The sequence below is a fragment of the Sylvia atricapilla genome, chromosome 10 (assembly GCF_009819655.1).
Source record: "Sylvia atricapilla isolate bSylAtr1 chromosome 10, bSylAtr1.pri, whole genome shotgun sequence".
In the NCBI taxonomy this organism is placed as follows: Eukaryota; Metazoa; Chordata; class Aves; order Passeriformes; family Sylviidae; genus Sylvia; species Sylvia atricapilla.
Window position 1 is genome coordinate 4,575,308 of NC_089149.1, and position 16,228 is coordinate 4,591,535.

Sequence of the window (16,228 nt, forward strand, 5' to 3'; positions counted from 1 at the left end):
ACAAAACCCTACATTTAGCCCCATGAAACTCCTTTTCTCAGCCATAAACCTCAGGAGTCCCTGAGGCTCATTCCAAGACCCAAGTTAAATCACACACATATCAGAAGTCACTTCCTTGATGAATTATCTAGCTGAGAGGTTCATGCAGTTAAGACAAGTCCTATTAGTAAAACCAGAGAAGGGTCAGTTTTGAAAAGCCAGGAGAAAAGAATGAAGATGCCCTGGATTTATGTTGTTTGACCACAGTATGGCTGCAGTAATTTGAATCTCTATGAAACTGCTAAATCTTAATGAAAACACTGAGCTGGTGGCTAAAAGCAGTGCAGGAGAAATGGAATAGAAGTGATACCACTTTTTTTTTTTTTTTTTTTTTTTTTTTTTTTTTTTTTTTTTTTTTGCCACAAGCGTGTAAAACTATTGCCAGAAAACGTATTGACAGTATTGACTGAACTGAAGAATACTGAATTATTGGTGGACAGAAAGACTAAGATTGGATGTGATGTAAGGTACAACATTATCTTCATAGCCTAATTTTTTAATGTGCAGACAGTTTAGCCCACAATTAGGAAAGTAAGTTGAGATGTTCTAGAATTAAGAAAGTAAGTTGAGATGTTCTAGATGATATTTAAGGTCCCTTCCAACCCAAGCTGTTCTATGACACTGTGTTTGAGTCTGCCAGGCTGAGCTGGTAGTAATGTGATGAGGGATGAAAACTGCCTTGGTTAAAAATATAAGGTGCATTTCACTGTGTTCTCCCAGGAGCCAAGGCAGGCTGGGGGAAAGCTGCAATGATCAAGTGCAAGCTAACAAGAGGCTGTTGAATGGGAGCTGATCCATGGCCGTGTTCGTTTATAGCTTTTATTTTCTGTAGAGGTACAATGATTTTTCTATGGGAAGAACACATCAGCCTGGAACTAAGAGCCCAGAGAACAGCAAACACTGAGGTGACAGCACTGACTGTTCCAAATACAAACTACGTTTTCTCTTTGATTGCAGATCAAATTGCAAGTAGTAGTTCAGGTCATTTCTCTTTATGTCTGGATGAGTCTTCCATCTGTGGCCAGCTCTTGGCCTTGCCATTTCCACAAAGAGTTGCTGAGACAGACAGCACTGTCACTGCAGCATTTTTAGGCTTGCTGTCACTGCTGCCCCTGCAGTGTGTCACTTGCAGTCCATCCTCCCATTTTTCCCTTCCCCATTCCGAGAGACTTTTCCTAACAGAGATGAAGTGCTGGATTTGATAAGCCAAATCCATTTTCTTACAGACACCAATGTCAGGACTGTTATCCACTTCTGCTGAGTTTTATAGAAGCCCAGGCAATTCTTTAAATGCTCAGTCCTCAGACCTTTCTATGCACTTTGTTTATCCCAGTTAATGACACAACAAAAGTCTCAACACCCTCATCTGCCATTATGGCAATGGCCCTTTTATTTAAGAGGAGAGTTCACTGCTGCATCAGTAGGAAAAAACCAAGAAAAATACTTGTTTTCTTAATTGTATACAATTAAGATTTTTGGGGATTTGGGCATGAATTTAAGCCAATGAACCAATGAATTTTTTTTTTTTTTCAAGCAGAATTTGCAATACTTACCCTCTATGACTCTTCTAAATGGAAATATCATACAGGTAATATTCAAAAAAAAGATGTTACCAAAAAAAACCATGAAGCAAGTATAGATTTTTGTTAATGCTCTTAATTAGAGCCATAAAAATTCAGAGTAGAAAATTTCCATTTGAGTGACTCATGTTATTAAGTACAGGACTGTATGTTCCCATGGCTCAGCAACCTTAGTAAATATATCATTAGTGGTCCACAGAGAGAGAATGGATAGTTTGGTGCTGGTGTTCTTATCTTCAGCAGCTTAGTTCTCCAATGATACAACTGCCATTATTTTCCCATAAATGTTGCTGTTGTCCCTGCCAGACAAATGTTGTGTGATCAGAGATGGAAGGGGAAAGGACTCACATGATTGTCCATGATTTCCATTAAGACTGGCTTTCTACAGTCTGTTAAAATCCAGGCCACATCATGGAGGGCTGAAAACAATTCATACAACACATGTAAACCTTTAGCATCCACGGTGCCCTGTAGCAAGGAGTTCCATATATGGTGTGAAGAATATCTTATTTGATTTAAACCTCATATCTGATCCCTTTGTGTGACACCCATTCCTTCTTAAAGTGATATAATGGGAACAACTGGGTTTTATTTTCCTCCTGTGTGTCACTTTACACTGTAAACCTCGACTGTACTCCTTAGTCTTCTCTCTTGGGGCCTAAGAGTCACAGTTTACTTAATTATTATTATTAATTATTAGAATATTTACATCAGAAATGGATGCAGGCACAAGCATATGTGCACACAGTCTTCTGCTTATTAGTATTGTAATTAACTGGGAGTTGAGGGCTGCCTGAGAACTTGTCCCTCCGTGGCTGTGGTGATTTGGTATCCAAAAGCATGTGTTCACTGCTGTGAGTTTAAACTCCTGCAGTCTCTCTTATGCACAGCAGACTGAGAAAAGTGCGGCAACATCACTTATTGACATCTGCCTTGGCAGCCCTGAGAGCAGCATTTGGGGAAGCACCAGCTTCTCCCCACTCAGTAGGGGCTGCTCCCTCCTGCTGCTACCAAGTAAGTGAAAATTTGGAGGAGGAATAATGCAAAGTTTTAAAACATTAATAATTGATGTGTAAAATGTAGTGCCATTATTTTTGTTAGTAGTTGGTTTCTGGGCTCTGTAAAGTCTTCTCTGCTTGAGGAACACACTGGGTATGAAATCAAATCTAAAAAGGGCACAGACTGTATGTGGCAAATCAAGCTCAAGTACAGCTGTTCCATTATATTTCCATATATATATAAAATATATATATATATTCGGTTTTGGCGAAGGCAACACAGACCAGACTTTGAAGTTGGATGCTCAATTGGTTGGAAAAGATACTGTATTTGAAAATGCTCTATGCTCATTTCTAAAGGATTAATGAAGACAGTGCAATGTGCCCCAGCTGTTGATGTGAACACACACACCTTGGGAGGGAGGTGACAGGCAGTGGGTCAGCATCAGCACTGTGCTCCTGGTGGGGACAAGCACCACTGCTCTTTTCCTGCTGGCACAGGACTAGGAAAAGCAGTGCAGAGCTCTGTCAGCCTGTGCAGCCTCTGTGCCATAGTAAATATCCACTAATATTCCCATTCCAATGGAAAAATAAAGCCTCCCTGACTTAGGAAAGAACTTGTTGGCAGCTGTAAATTTGGTTTCACGACTGAGCTGTGTCACAGCAGCTCAAAAGATCTTGCAGCCTGAGGCTGATCAAAGACCCCTTTTCCCCAGTTACCTTACAACTGTGTAAGTTAAAATAACTGCTTCCTATTCCTGTCAGGGATGACCCAAGGCTCCTAAAATGAGTGGGACCTCTTGCTCTGCTCCACTCCAGACTGGGTCTGTTGCTGCCAAGCTCAGACTATTAGTCTGTCTTCTCTAATGAGACACTTCAGAGGAAGGAGAAGAATACAAAGCAGCTGCTGGCATGAAATAACTTTGCAATAGCTGTTTCCTGACCCTGGTGAGCATAGCTGGGTTTGAAGTATCCGGCAGAAAATCTTGTGGACCTGGAAGAACTACTGCTTCTGCATTATCTGACCTACATCCATCTTTTAGCAGAAGTAAAAGTCTCTGTGTTATGCCCCACTACAGCTACTGGCAGTACCTGGAGGTCAGAGTTGTGGTACAGTGCTGAAGGTGAACTCTTGTTTCATGGTATTTAATAGTAGCTAATAATGAGGAAAAAACAATAACTATAAACAAACCAGCATCCATGGCAACGCAGACATTCACTCTTGAACTTTTCAAAAGAGGAATAATTAATTTAACCTTTTTGTTTGTGTGTTTTTTTTTTCTTTTTGGAGTTTTTTACTTTTTTTTATATTATAAAAGCTTACACAGGCAGATGTGGGTGTGTTCTGGCAATTAGTAATCAGCTGAGTCAGAGTTCTTCAAGGAAGCTTGTAAAGGATCTACCTCTTTTACATTTAAGTTCCTGTACCCAGAGTGCAATCTGAATTGCTCAGCACAGCAGCTTTGGCTTTAGGTGGCAAACAGTTCCATGCAATTGTTTCTAAGGAAATGCTTTTCCTATTGCCTTTGACAGTTAAAGATGAGGCAGTGGAGTGTTCATTTGCTGGAGTATCTGAGTGTGGAAGTCATTCAGGTCTGATCTGGTGACAATTTTCCCCAGGGAGGCAGTTTCCTGTCTGTTGATACGGTCCCTACAGCTCAACCTGCTCAGTGCATTTGTCCTGATTAACAAATGAGCACAAAGATCAACCTGCTCATGCTGAGAGTAGGAAGTGAATATCTACTGATGGGTCATAGTCTAATTCCCAAAACTGCATCCCTCTTTCCAAATTCTTAGGTGGGCTCCTTGGCTGCTCACCAGACAGAAACATGAAAGGGAAGGTGTCGTTGCAAATGATCCACTTCTGTGGCATTTGATCAGGAAAATAAGGGTACAAGGCTCTTCAAATGAGGGTTTAATTCCAGGAGACCTCTATGATGTGGATTCACACTTCCGAATGCACTAATAATCACAGTAACTCATAGTGCTAGCAAAGCTAATGGCAATACTGCAGGCGTCTGAGACTAATTTTAGGAATCCACTTTATTGTTTTGGGGTAAATGATCTGCATCCCTGGCTAACTGAGGGTTATGGGAATACACAGATTAAATCTGGGCTCAAGATTTGAATCTTGCTCTGCACTTCACTGACCTGAATAAGGTAAAAGACAATGTGATCAAGTTCATCACTTGGCTCAAAGAGCTTGCACAGTTCCTTACAGCCTTTATCATCCAGGCCTCCTTATCTTGCTCCATCTGCTCCATTCCAGTGATATTTTTAGCATGCCTTCACTGTACAGTTTTTCCAGCCTGGCTGCCTGACCCTTTGGTTTCCTAACAATGCAATGGAAGTGGTGCCTGAGCAAAGGCTGCCGCTGAAGTGGGATTTTTTCCAGCTCCCAGAATAACTCCCAAATTTGACCAATCCTCTCACCTTGGAGCTGTTTTTAACGAGTCAAACTGGGAGGTTTTTTTTCTGTAAGGTTCTGTTAACCTAGAAATGGCTTCAGCACTGCTTTGAAGTTAACACTTCATTAAGATTAATTGGGGAAGTTCGCACCTCTGCTGGGAGTTTGTCTCGCAGACTGTGAGACAGGAGCGGGCTGATTTACACGCCGAAGCCTGGCTTTGTAGCTGTAAAAGGGAGGGCAGTCACCGGCTCCAAGAACAGTGCAAGAACTGAAAAATGACCCTGCTTCCACAGCTGGGCTCCTCCTGCTCCTGAACTTACCACAGGGAATGGATCCTGATCACAGCTGCCTTGAACTTGCAGTTCAGTTTCAGGTGCCAACCTCAGGACACAAATGGCAGGGGATGTATGATTAAACCTTACATTACTGGTGGTGGATAAACAAAGAGGTAAATTTTTCCATTTGTCTACCGCTGCCTGGTATGAGCTGGGGATTATTCACCACAAGGAGGAGAAGGGAAATGGGGCTGGCTGCTGCTGACACATGGGCTGAGTCCAGTGCTCTGTGTCCATGCAGAGGTCTCCAGAAGGATGTGGGGGTAGGAGAGCTCTGTGAATCTCTCTTCCCTTTGTGTCAGGCCACATGATGGGAAGAAAGAGCCCTGCAACATGTAAGATCCATCAGGACCAGGAAAGCTGATGTCCTTTTAGCATCTTGGATTTGCCTGGGTTAGGTTTGGAGGTGGACTCAATTATTTTAGAACCATTTAGGCTGGAAAAGAGCTCTATGAGTCTGAATATGGTGAGCTGCCATCCTCAGCAGCAAGGTGGCACATGTTCTTTTGTTTCCTTAGCTCTGTCTACTTCCTCCTTGTCTCCTTTCTCCTTGTGATAATCATCACAATGTAAATCATCAATGATTGTTCCAGATCACATGGCGACTTCTTGATGATTTCTGGGAGACAATTAAAGTTGGGCTGATCCCAAGTAAAATAGCCTCAAACAAATGGATGCTTCATCTATATGTTATCTCATGTGCAGGGTGTTCACACAATCAGAAAATATCCTGAGTTGGAAAGGACCCACAAGGATCATGAAGTCCAGCTCCTGCCCCTGCTGGAGAGTCACACCACGCGCCCAAGATCCTTGTGCAAACACTTCTTGGGCAGCTGTGACCAGTAATGTGTTAAAACCACCAGTGTTTCCATCAGACCCCCCTGGTACACAGTGTTAATGATGTTGGGGAAAGCTGTCTTTTGGAACTTTTTCCCTTTTCAAAGTATGGACGAACGAACAGTACATCAAAAGCCGTGGCAGCGTTACTTATGGCATAGTAAATGAGTCAGATCTTGCAAGTCTGTCAAGGCCCATATTCAGGAGAGTTTGTGCCCTTAATCAGTTTTCATTCTGAAGATCAGATGAGCTGCAGTGTCCTGAAATGGTGGACAGTCTCTCCCATTCATCAGCATTTACCTTCCTCAGTTCCAACTCCCCAGAAGATCCACTCAGTGTTTTGAAGGCGTTGTGATGAGCTGCGATGTGACAAAATAAACAATGGTGTGTGGCGTTTGCACAACAGCTCTCGTTCATACTGCTTTGTGCAAGATAATCCTGTGGCCTGAAGCCTGGAGAAACCTCCCTTGTAGCTCAGTCAGCTTCTTTGATACAGCTTTTATCTTACCCTTTACTGTGTTTATTGCTGGCAGAAAACAAGAGTAAATGTATAGATAAACTTCAGGGTCTTACCATCTTGACTAGGAGGGTAATCCTGGCTCCATTCATGTAAACAGCTAAATTCCTTCTGATTTCATTTGTACCATTTCATCTGTTTGAGTACTATTTTCTCCCTCTATTTGCAGTCCTTGAAGCAATCACAGACTGCTGTCTACCACCTGCATTCCACCAGGCACAGGGATTGCAGCTGAAGGCTCAGCACAAGGGGAAAAACCCTCCTTGGAAACTTTCAGATCTTTAGACATTTCTGGGACAGGGAGCAAGGTGGGAATTCATAGACCAGGGGCTGAAAACTCATCAGGTACTGGAGGGAACAGCCAGGGGAAAGGGTAAGGCTGGCTGCAAACTCCCTCTCTGATGCAGCTGCTGAAATAGGCACCATTCCCTGCATTGCCAGCAGAGCACAAAGGCTAAAAATCTAATATTAGAGAGACTGTGATGAGCATTACATCTTGATGTTTTGGTGTTTTAATGTTATTTTTGTGGTACCAGTACCTGGAATCTTCAGAAAAATAAAACAGAATTTAATGATAACAACCAGAGAGTCACTGCCCTACTTCTATATATAGAAGCCCTCTGTTGTAATATCATGACTTCAAATCTGATAAGGGTGTTTCCAGTTCCATGAAATGATTTTTGCTGTCTACAGCTCATACAGGTGGAAAAATAACATGTACATTCATAATTTATTTTTTGAAATAAACATTCTACTTTACTGGACAAATACGGGTGAAGGTTCAGCTGTATTGGCTGTCCTAGAACTCCTGTTTGTTACAGGTCAGTTATAGACCACAGCACAAAGCACCCTAGCATTGATCTAAGCAACCAACCATGATCCAATCCAATGGAATCTGGGCTAATACAAGTCACTATAAATTTGCCATAATAAATTTGCCTCCTGGCCAGAAGCACTGGAGACCACATAGTTTTATCTGTGTCTCCATCACTTGGAAATTGAAATGCAGCTTATTTTAGAAACAAGTTGCTACTGCAGGACATTGGTTAAGATAAACAAAAAGTAATGTCCTGCGTGAAATATCATTGGAAATGGAGGTTCAGCTGCCTGAGTTTGAGTTCATGAGAGACATCTGGCTCTTGAATAGCTTCAGTCATAACTGCTTGAAGGTGAACCTGTGGGATTCACTGGCTCAGACTGGGCTAATCTAATGGAAAAGTCTTTCCTGACCTGGAGGAGAAGGCTTTGTAATTAAGGAAGAAATGTCCTGTGCTACACATTCTATCAGAAAGAGAGCACCTTGCCCAAACATGATACCCTTGGTAGCAACAATAGGAGATCATCTTGGGCTTAGACTGTGGTGAAGAGTCTCTAGGGTTACTTACAGGTGTTCCTCTCAGGGCAACAAAAGATGCATTTTTCCTTAACTTACTTGAAAAGTCTCATTCTGTGCCTTCTGACCAGTGGGCAGCAACATGTTCCACTCCAAAAAAATCTTTCCATTTATGAGGCTGCAGCAGAACTCAGAAATACTGCAGACAGTTGTTTAACTGCTCTTGAAGATCAGACAGGAGGGAAAAGTATTCTCTAACTGACATGATAGGTTGTCCCAACAGAGTCTTTATTCTAAAATAGTTTCATATTTCCAAATGTAAAAATCTAAAACAGTGGTGAAGGAGGCTAGGGTTTCTTTTTTGGCTCAGCCAACTAACCTGGAAAGGTATATCTGTGCAGTCAGTCAGGAAAGTAGCGAAATTCCTGGTTGTAGCTCTTGGAAATCATTGCAGAGGCAAAGCCAGGTTACTTTAATAGAGGTTGTGTTATCATCAGAAACAGTCTGGAAAGAGCACGTTAAGATGTGGCTTTGATTTATTTGAGGGCCTAGGGTTCAAGTTCAAATCCAAACCAGGATTAAAAAAGACTAGAGTATTCAGCAGGAGATTTTGGCTTCAAATGATAGAAACAGTGAGGGATCTTGCTGGCTTTGGTGATAGGTCAGGTTTTTAAATTACCTTGATTTTTGCACACCTCCTCTTACAGATAATTGGAACCATATTGTGTTACATATATGCAACATGAATTTCCATTGGTAACATGTCTTTATCTTGAGAAATTACTTCTTTTTTTCTCCTGTAACTGAGACAAAGAAGCTCCTTTTCTCTATCCCTGTCATCTTCCAGCTCCTGTTGAACAATCTGGGCCTAATTTGAATTCCAGTGATGAGGAATAACCTGATATTTTGCTTACCTTCGTGAATGAAAGGTTAATTCTGTACATCCAAGATTTATACTGCATGCTAGTTTAAGGGCATTTTACCACACAGCTGGTGAGGGATTTTCACAAATACAAGAGAGGACTGTATGTTATTTAACTTTTCCTTTCAACTCTTTTTTTTTTTTTTTTTCATTAAGTTCCCAGCTGACTGCATACTCTTGAATGCAGCAATCTGTTTAATCTAGTTTTAGCCTTCCTTTTCCTGTTTTGCTGTTTACTTTTCTTCCCAAGCCAGTAGCAATTGAGGCAATACTGTGGCTCCATTATTTGTTTCAAGCATCTTGGAATATATGTGTTGGCTTTGCTCTGTGTGTGCATGCATGAGAGAAAGGGAATAAGCATACATGTGGCCAATTAGTTAGTACACTTAAATTAATGAAGAGCAATCTATGAATCTCGTTTTTCTGAGAATTTGGAAATGCTGGGAACGTTTGCCATGTAGCTTTCAAAAACTTCAAAAGCAGCTATAAGGTCACAGTCTAATACTCCCTTCTGTATACTCATGTCTTTTCTAAAAATATTTCCCAACTTAATCTTCAGTGTGTGGAACAGGAGGGCAGAGGGGGAATGGCAGTGTTTACGACCAAAGTGCAAAGATGAGGAAGAAAATTAAATCCACAAAAAAAAAGAGAATCTTTTGATCTCTGCTTCATTTTCCTCATTACCAACTTCATAGTACCAGCAGTTATGTTTTAACTAAACACTGAGTTTATGGACCCATGTCTCTGTCTACAGATAAGGGAAGGTCAAGAGGAACTAAGCTGATGCTGTCTTTGCTTTTGCACATTTTCCTTGAATTGGGACACCCAAACAAATCAGTAGGAGTCCAAACACCACCAATGATTTGGGTGTGCTGCTCCTTGCGGTGGGTAAAATACAATCAAAGACGTCTGCACTGGATAGACACAATCCTGAGAAGAAAGAGTCTCAGAAGAATATCACAGGTGAAGAGGCCTCAAGGGTCCATGAAACTTGAAAGAAAATACCACAGTAAACCGAACAGCAGCAAAATTAACCCAGCTAGAAGAGTTTGGAAGGAAGTGTTAAAAACCCAGCTTTATGTTGTGTCCCCCCCCTTTTCTTTTTCTCTTTGGTTCTTGAATTGTGAGAAACCCTCGGGGGTCAGAAAAGCTGCAAATAAGAGGAGGAGGGAGGTATATGGAGGATGTCTGTGTTCTGTAGGAAATATCCTCTGTCAAACCACCCTCTGGAGCAGTGAGAAAAACTACTGTTTCCAGCAATGTTTCTGCCTCTCCTTTCACGAAATAAAACCAAAGGAGACACTCAGTTTCACCCCATCTCTTTACTTTCAAAACTAACCTTTCTGACTCCTGCCCACCAAAGGAGTTCCTTGTCAGATTGATAAACACAACCATTGTTTGAGAACTCTACAAAGCCATCACATCCTCCTCATCACTGTCGCTGTCCTGGCTTCACTCCTGGTTTGTTCCAAACACCAGTAGAGATGGTGAACTGAGCTTGCACAGTGTGTCTGACAGCCCCAAGGGATGCCTTGAATGGTCCCTCCAAAACACTGACCTGTCACAATTCCTCCTCCAGGTGGGATGACTGATGTCCTCAGAAAACCCATGTGCACCTCAAAGGAGTTTAGGTGTGCAATGAAGAAGCCAAAGAAAATCCACAGGTCCCGAAGAAGAAAGAAAATATGAACTAGTCAGCAACTAGCACCAATACCATTTCAGGAAAACAAAAATCTTTTTCTTTCTGTGCTTTCTTCCAATGTACAGAAAAATTATGTAGCCAGATTCTACCCTCTTGAAACTACTGAAACACATAAACAAGTAGCCTGGTATTGGACATTAAGGAAAACTTACATTAAGGCAATTCCCAGAGGGAAATAGCTCCAACAGGTGTGTGGATTGGAGAAATAAGGTATGTCCCTTATTACTGGTATCATTTATAACCTTAGGTCTGAGTACAGCTAATTCTGAAGTACTTCCAAAAACAAAAGGCAAGAAAAGAATAATGATTCCTGAGAAGCCAGCATGCTGGCTCTGACTGCTGCTAGATGATTCAAACATGAGTCTGGAGTTTAAACACAGGTCATTTCAAACTGTCCTGCAGCTAAGTAACATTTCACCCCGGGGAAGTCTCCCTTCCAAACACTTCCACTGTTCCACACAGGCTTCTTTTCAATGTTGTTGTCTGTTCTCAGTTGGTTTTCTTCATCTTCGCTCTTTCTGAAGATTTTGGGATATTCAGAGAAGGTGCTGTATTACTTTTTTCAGATGTTTTGAGTTCCAAAAGTCTTAACCTGCAGAGGATTTATCCTGATAAGGCATTAACTCCAGATTTATTTGAAGAAAGAGAACTGTACACGAAGTGCAGGGTGCTCAGTTGCTTCTTAAACACTAACATGAGCAATTCTGAATGGAGATCTGTTCAGGTGTTCAGGACATTTGCATGTCAGCGTGCAGAAAAAGCAAGCAAATGCAAATGAATGTTCCTGAAACAGCAGTGGAAAGAAAATATTTTTTTACATACCCTAAAAAGACCTTGTTATAAGGATCATGATAGCAAGAGGCCAATAGCAAGAGTCAGCAGTGCTAAACTTCCAGAGCAGGAGATGAGAACTGGCTGGCTGACAGCAATGGTAACTGGGACCCTTCCCTTCTACATCACCATAGACTTCACTGAGATGCTTAGCTCAGTGTTTTATTAAGCATCCAGAAGCACTTAAGCCCTAGAAAACTCCTGTAGGTGTACTTTGGGCTGCATAACTGAATGCAGGAAGCCTTCCTGAGCACCACAGTGTGTGGTTTGTGCACACGTGCATGTGAGTACACACATGTGCTCATCAGGGAAGCAAAAAGAAGGAACTGAGGCAGCAGACACATGACTCAGGGTGTGTGGGGATTGGTAATATGCCCCTGGTATTGCAGCAAGTTTGGATCTTCATTCTGCGGCACCTGGGCTTCCTCCCAACAGAAAATGCTGCAGGCTACATTTATGCTTAGCAGTTAATTATCCATGGGAGCAGGTAAGGGATTAGTGACCAGGTAGAGTTTCACACCTGTCAATGAGGTGAACACAATGAGGTAGCTGCTCAGAAATATTTGGCAAGAGAGGAAATAATACAGCTTTTCCTGTGCTAAACCATAAATCCCTTCCACATGAACTGAAGGGGAATTGTCTCCTGTTGGTGGAATTTGGTATGTGACGTGTCTGGACAGAGATGTGGTTCAAAGTCATGTTGCTGCATGTGCCCGGCAGTAACGCTGGCTTAACAAATATCTGTCCTTCTCTTACATCCATGCCTACCTCTGTACTGCAGCCCACACCCCTGCCTTTGGTGCTGCTGGAAACCAGCCATGGAGATACCTGGTTTGAACAGCAAAAAAAAACCCCTAAACCTTTTTAGGAAAGCTGGCTCACAACCAGATCAACACCTTGACCTGCTTGGCAGCACTGATGCAAACCCCAGGAGGGTCAGCAGGACCCAGAGGGCAGAGCACAGAGGTACCAGCCAGCAGCCAGGGGCAGCAATAGCTCAAGCCTAAATTCCTACCAAAGACTTTGCATCATGACCTCAGAGCTGGAGCCACAGTTTAGGGAGCAAAGCTCAGCCTGATCCAGTCTCTGTTCTGAACAATGCAGGGATACCACAGGTTTAACCCAGCTTTTGCCTTTGCCTTTTTATTAAGCAACATGAATTTAGGCTTGCATCTTACACCCAAAGAAATCTTATTGAGCAGCTTGTTTCTGCCAAGGTAAACAGGAGATGGTAAAAGATCACTTTGTTTTATCCCAGATTTCAAACCCCATTTGTCTGCTCTTCCCTGGCCTATCAAGGTTTTCCCACAAGCCTCGTGTTCTGAGCATCATATGGTCTCTTATTTTTTCTGTAGGTGATTGCAACACAGACCCTTCAAAGAAATCCCACTGACACTGTCTGTTAGTATTCAAAAGCTATCAGGTGTTAATAAGCTTATACAAAAGTTTATCTATATATTTTTTTTCTGCTCTCACTTGCTCAGCTTTTGTTCTCATAACCTGTATCACAAATGAAAAGACACCTGCTCACTGGATTGACCTATCATAAAACAAACAAAAAAACTGTTCCTGTTTTCCCCTTCTTTAGCAATATCCTTTGGCTATTGAAAATGTAGCACTTATATCTGCTCACTTTAGCTGTGTTTTCTCCATTCCCTGATTAACACATCTAAGTTTAAGTGCTGGTTGCATAATTTACAGACTGCAAGAGTTTACGCTTTTTAGATTCAGTAAATGATGTTTAAAGTACTCAGGTGTCTTTTTTTTATTACTAAGATGGAGTCACAGTCAATTGCTGAATGGAACTGAGCAGTTTCCAGGGTCAAGTTCAAGCTTGTAATATGAGATGGGTTACTAAAACTTAAAAATTCTCTGAAGCTCGAATCTTTCTCTAACAAGAATAGAATCATAGCACTCTTTCTTTCCATATGTAGCATTATACAAGAAATGCAAAGTAAGATATGGGCATCTCTTGAGCATTTGTTGAAATTAGCATTCTGGTCATCACTAGATGTTCATTGTGCCAGACAGAACTATGCTTTTCCAAATAACTCCATCTTGGCCTCTGATACTGCATGTGCTTACTTGATTATTCTGAATACTTCAGAGTACTTTTATAGCTCTCTCATAATGAACTGCCAAGTCTGTTTTGAATATGTTAATCTCAGGATTAAGTTAAATATAAATACATGCCCCCAGCACTCTGGGGGATTGATGCATTTTCAGTTTAATCTCTGAGGATTTTAGTACCATTCAGAAGAAATGTTCAGTATCAATTCAGCATTGCTTCCAAGTAGGTGCACACTTTCATGAGGAATTTATATGAATCCCATTAGAGATATGCTGGGATCCCTATTTTATAGTTACAGAAGAACCAAAACACCAAAGGATGAAGGGAGTGGTGTGACAACAGAATACATTTATTTTTTGGACAGGACAGGATTAAAAAGTGCTGCCATATGAGATCAAGTATTTATGTGGTCTAAACTCTCTGACAGTTCCAGTTTATTTTAAAAATTCTGCTGGATTAACCCTGAATGGCCAAGCTTTATGCCAGATCAGGCCCTGTGCCTCACTTCCACCCCAGCTATATGTTGAACCCCAGAGCAGATGTGGGGTGAACACAAAGGTGTTGTGGTGACACAAACTGCACCACGCACTCTGACAAGTCCAACAGACACTCCTGATCTGGGATAAATGTGCTGAGGACAAATTTGGCACTACACAGATCCAGTTTTTTTGCTCATGTAACCATGGCCTTACAACTTGGACCGAGAAGAGTTGTGGTCTGGTCAGGGAGACCACGGCTCCTTGGGCATCTGTGCCCTTTCCCATCCTCACTATGGCAAGCAGAGCTGAGAGAGACCAGGGAAGTTACAAAACTCATGGACAGACTGTGAGACCCTGAGGATATTTGGGAAAATAAAATGGCATTGGTAGTAAAAATTGACCCAAATAACAGCAAATGGATTGCTGAAGGCGTTCCAAGAGTCTGAGACCCAGGTGTTGTAGTGCTGCCTGGCTGCATCAAGGAGCAGAGCTTGGCTGGGGAGTGACAGCTCTGGGCTGGGGGTCAGGGCTGGGAGGGGGATTGCTGAGCCCTGATCCAAATGTAGACTGGCTGTGGGCACTGAGAATCAGCCCTGCAAATCTTACAGAGAGTTTAACTCAGGGAAACAGAACTGCATGCTCTGTGGTGAGGAGTTGGTGCAGAGTGTGACCTTGCTCCTTATTTTGTGATTCCATTTTTAAAGCTGAAGTAGTGTGGGGGGAGAGGAATAAGAAACATCTGAAATATGTGTATAAGAACTTTGCCAATTCTTCTAAAATGTCTATTATATTTATTTTTACTGTATATGGCATAAGATTTATATTATAACTGGCATTTTTATGGCACCTTTCCTTAATAACAACTTTCTTTCTGAAATCACAAAGCATATTTGCAAATGCCCATCAATTAAGCCTCACATAATCATTGTGTGAGTAATAAAAATAATTCTATTTGCTTTCCCATCCCTTCTAGATTTGTTTAAATCACAAGAATCTTCAAAAATTAAGAAAAACAGCAGCAGAAACCTATGAAGAATCCACTGTTTGGTTTTTTTTCTCTTGTTTTTTGTTTTTCCTTATTTTATCAGGCTACAATCATTCCTCCATTTCTGTATCAGCTCCGTGGGCAGCTTTCAAGTAAGATTTAAGGCCATGTTTGACGTCTCAGCCATGGATGCAGACACCACTTCACATCACTGTGTATCACAGCTGTGACCTGCTGGGGTGCACACAGGAAGGCAGGAGCTGACACAGCACACTGCTTATATTGCCTTCATTGTTGCAGTTGCTCCTCCCTTAATAAAAAAAATAATTCCAGATTTTGTTGATTTTTAGGGCATGTTGCTAGATCTTAACATTGTTATTTAAAAAAAAAGTGAAAAGTGTGTAGAATTTAGGTGTGATGGTGTATGTGACAAGGCATGATGGAGAGGGTAAGCCTGGCTATTTATTGTAGATAAAAAAGTAATAGAATTGTAAAATATGCATTATTTTTTAAATCATTCTAGCCTGAGGCAAGGTTAGCTGAAGAGGTTTTTCCAAGGCCATAACAAAACATTTATATTCCAGACTCAATAATGTATCTATTTCATGATGATAAACAATCTCAGGCATCACCTTTGAAGTCTGGAAAAGTTAGTAGCTTGGTAAATAATTTTCAAAACGTGACTGCTTTTCAAAGTAACACTTGATGTATTTCCATGCAGCTTTAGGGAATCTGTATTTGGGGAAGCTGATGTATTTCCATGCAGCTCTTGGAAAAGTCATTGATGGAACGGAATCTGATGTGAAACTCTTAAATCGTTCAGTGCTTTATTTTTTTTTAATTTTTTTTTCAGATAATACACTTGAGGCTGGTGATAGGAGCCTTACACCTGGTATAAAGATCCTCAGTTTATTGAAGGTATAATGAGCTTTTGAGGAATCTGTCTCACTTCCAGGATGTTTTGGAAGAGGACTTGTACATGGCCATGACTGAGCATCTTCCTTCAAAAGCACTGAGCCTTCTGCTTCCACACTGTCAACCAGGGACTTGGAGATGCTCCCTGATGGCTAGACAAGAAAAAAGACATTTTTAGGTTTATTTTTGCTCCTTTAATGACTGAAAACACACTTAGCAAAATTCTGAAAGGAGGAAGAAACCACAAGTGCATGCAACATGGCCAAGCTCCCCT